This window comes from Mustela putorius, unplaced genomic scaffold (genome assembly GCF_011764305.1).
Source record: "Mustela putorius furo isolate JIRA1106 unplaced genomic scaffold, ASM1176430v1.1 tig00000813_pilon_pilon_pilon, whole genome shotgun sequence".
NCBI lineage: Eukaryota > Metazoa > Chordata > Mammalia > Carnivora > Mustelidae > Mustela > Mustela putorius.
In genome coordinates, this window is record NW_025421485.1 from 6,118,052 (window position 1) to 6,121,606 (window position 3,555).

General features: G+C 52.7%; 1 long non-coding RNA gene across 1 annotated transcript; it reads right to left on the reverse strand.

Moving 5' to 3' along the window:
• Window positions 1-223: 223 nt before the first annotated feature.
• LOC101675065 lies at window positions 224-2,534 on the reverse strand. The gene is made up of 3 exons (XR_198973.3): window positions 2,354-2,534; window positions 1,929-2,109; window positions 224-935 (listed from the first exon to the last, which is right to left on the reverse strand). It is a non-coding gene; the product is annotated as an uncharacterized LOC101675065 (long non-coding RNA).
• Between the last annotated feature and the right edge of the window lie 1,021 nt (window positions 2,535-3,555).

A 3,555-nucleotide genomic window follows, 5' to 3' on the forward strand; every position in this document is an offset into this window, starting at 1 on the left:
ACCCTTTCACCTTCCAGACTGGAGGTTTCCATGGCTCCGAGAGGGTTACAGCAGAATCCAAGAACAAAGGTTCCAAGTTCTTGATTTTAAAGCTGTGATGTTCAGCGGTAGACCCACGTCAGAGTCACTTGGGAGGCGGGGAAGCTATCCCTGCTCGGACCAGGGAAAATGGGACCTGGACACTAAGTATTTTATTTTTATTTATTTTAAAGATTTTCTTTATTCATTTGACAGAGAGCACAAGCAGGGGAGAGAGAGGGAGGAACAGGTTCCTTGTTGAACAGGGAGTACGACATGGGGCTCGATCCCAGCACCCTGGGATCACAACCTGAGCCAAAGGCTTAACCGACTGAGCCACTCAGGGGCCCCTGGACACTAAGTATTTTTAATCCCCGAGTGGTTTTAACATGCATCAAGGCTGAGAATTGCTGCTTTCGTTTCAAAAGCTATGATCAAGGCGTACGACAGGCAGAAGGGTTTAGAACAGTGTGTGATTCAGCAGAAGTGTGTGCTCCTGCTTCCGCTTGTGCTTGGCTGACTAGAGAGGGGTCCTGAGCTGGAGAGAGTCAGGAAGAGGGCCCAGGATGGGCCACCAGTGGGGGACCTGCACACCGCCGTCCCCAGGCTGAGCCCCAGGTTGGAGTAGGGTTTGGGGGCAAATCCCAGCTGTGACTATGACCTGAAGGCAGAGCAGACTAGGCTTACAGATGAGGCTGCTCAGAACTTCTGGAAAGATTCCCTGAAGGCAGCCTTGCAGTTGGGACCACGACACGGAGGTATGGAGAGTCGCCAAAGGTTTTTCTTCATGTGGCGAAGATAGGCTCAGGACGAATGGTGACATCAGCAGCCTTGGAAAATCCTTATGGCCTCGAAGACGGGATGTGGCGGGGACCTCAGGGCTGACGGTCACATGGAGGGACAGCTGGCTGTGGCAGCTAAGAGCACAGAGAGCATGAGCACAGAGAGAACCGCCGCCTCGGGGTGTGTGACCTTGTGTAAGCTACATAACTGCTCGGTGCCTTACTCTCCCCGTCTGTAGGATTGCTACAGTACTGTGGCCACGGGATAGGATCGTTCTGAAGACTACTATTGCTTTTTGTGAAGTACGGAGAACTGTGTCTGGCCGACAAGTTAGCACTGCGTGGGAGCATCTTATGCAAATGCAGAAATGGGCATGTGGACCTCACGCTAGCTCAGACGTATTTGATGACCAAGAACCTGACACCGACCCTCATCCCCTAATGCTAAACGTCCCCCCGGGGCCCTTAACTGCAACTGCAGGGAGAAGGTGGAGAGCAGAGAGACAGGAAATGTGTCCTTTGGTCATGAGAGCAGAGATCAAGTAGATGCTGCTCACTAAGGACACAGGTGAGCAGAGGCAGGGGCAACAGGGATGTTGCAGACCCCAGGGCTGTGCCAGCAGGCCACAGACCAGGGGCTACAGGGCCTGGGAAGCCAGAGTAGCATGGAGAGGGCCTCCTGGAAAGGAAGCATGGCCTGCTCACGTGACCCACAGGGAATACGTTTCCTGACCTCTCTCGCTCCTTTCAATCTCTACCTGGAATCCACATTGGTCAAGCCCAAATGAAGCCGAGGACCAGAGAGACCAGGCCAACCTCCGTGGGCAGAAGGTAGAGGGGCTATGGAGAAGTGGTCTGGAGCAGAGCAACTGGCCGTGTGGAAAGCACTCTGGCGTGAGGGCCCAGTTGGACACGAGTTATTTCTGTGAACTTAGGAATGTGCCTCCCTCTTTCCAGGCATCAATTTCCTTTGATGTAACAAGAAGAGGTTGGACGGGGTACTTGCCCTGAGCTTTTTCATATTTACCATGCAGTGGTCATCCCACTGCCTCCTTAATGGAGTTGGCTACTCCCAGCTCCTTGAGGTTGAACTTGGCTGCAGTTAAGAGATAGCACAAGTAGTAGTACCTTAAAGAAGATAGGGAGGTATATTCCTCTTTTGCAAAAAATCCAGTGGAGGGTGATCTAAGACTGACATGGCGGCTTCTCAGAGACCCCGGGTCCCCCCATTCCTCCTCATGGCTCTCCCTGGTAGGGATCTGTCGCCCTCTGTTCACAGGCTGCTGGAGCTCCAGCCATCATGTCGTCCCTGTCCAGGAAGACAAGAGGGGAAGGTTAGAAGGCAGAAAGGGCTTTCCTAGAAGACTGGCTCGATATCTTCTATTAGAATCTCCTTTGGCAGACTGTGTCATGGGAGCACATGTCATTGCTGAGTGACTGGGAAATTTAATTTTTTTTAGCAAGACACATTGCTTCCTTCAATTGAAGCTAGAACAAGGTTCAGTTGAACAAGTGAACAAGGAATAAAGAATGGTTATTGGGTTGGACTCTACCCCTGGTATAAGATACTAGTCCAGAAGAGAAGACATGGTCGACAACAGCCCAGGACTTGGTTAACTTCCCAGCAGGTGCCAGGGGGCCTGGCGACGGCTTTCCTGGGCCGAGCGTCTGAGAGAGGCTCCTGACTGCTCCTGAGCCTCTGGGATGCAGCTGTGCTCTGCCAGCTGACTTACGTCCAACCGGCCACTCCTGTCCCACATCTGACCCGTCACACTTGGACCCCGTACATCCCCACCGTAGCCCTTTATGACATCAACACATTGCACACTTGGATGCCATTTGAGTGAGATTGTTTCATTTCTGAATTTTAAAGTATTTGATTTAAGAAAAATGACCTATAAAAGGAGCATGATTTAGTGAAGTACAAGTTAACTCTTCTCCCCAGTCCTAAGTCAGCTGGCCTTGCTCTGGCCAGAGGTGCGACCAAGCCAGCGAGACGGAGACCGATGATGGTGAAGGGAACAGCTGGTGCTTTCTGGAAAGTGGTTGGAGCCAAACCTCATGGGAAAGTTGATCAGATGCAATTATTAACTAATTGATGAATTGCTGTCCCAAGTCCATTCATTAAAACACACTCTTATCGATGATGGAGTCATAAAATTGCAAAAGGCCCAGCAGACGGGGACGGAACCACGGTCCCTGGAGACGGGAGGCTCTTAGAGTGCCTTCCTGGCTGGGGCCTGGACAGCCTTCCTGAAGATCGGTACGGGGTGGGGGCGGTGGGGGCGGTGGGGGGCGGCAGGGGCGGGCGGGGTGGGGGCAAGAAGCATGGCTTCAGGGGCAGAAAGTCCTTGGACTGACTCTCAGGAACACCTAAGTGAGTGCATCCAGCCTCTCCGAGGCTCCGCTCCTGAAAGTACGGCTTACGTGCGGGATTAGGGTGGGAACACACAGGGATTCAGCAAAGGTCTGCCCACAGTCACTGCGTCTCTGGGCTTGCACTGGAAAGGGAAAAGCAGGGGTCAGGCCCTCTGGGAGAGTCTTCCCTCCAGACTTTCATTAACTTCCCCTCCGCTTGGAAAGGACAAGCTATGTTCGCACTGAGTATTTGGGTTCAGCTCACGCCAGGGAAAAGACACCCGGCACTGGCCCGTGAAACCCGGCTGAGAGGACGTTCTTTTTGCTCAAGTGAGTTAAAGCAGTTGAGCTCTCCATGGTTGGACGTGCTGTGTTCCCACCCGCCTTTGGGATAACA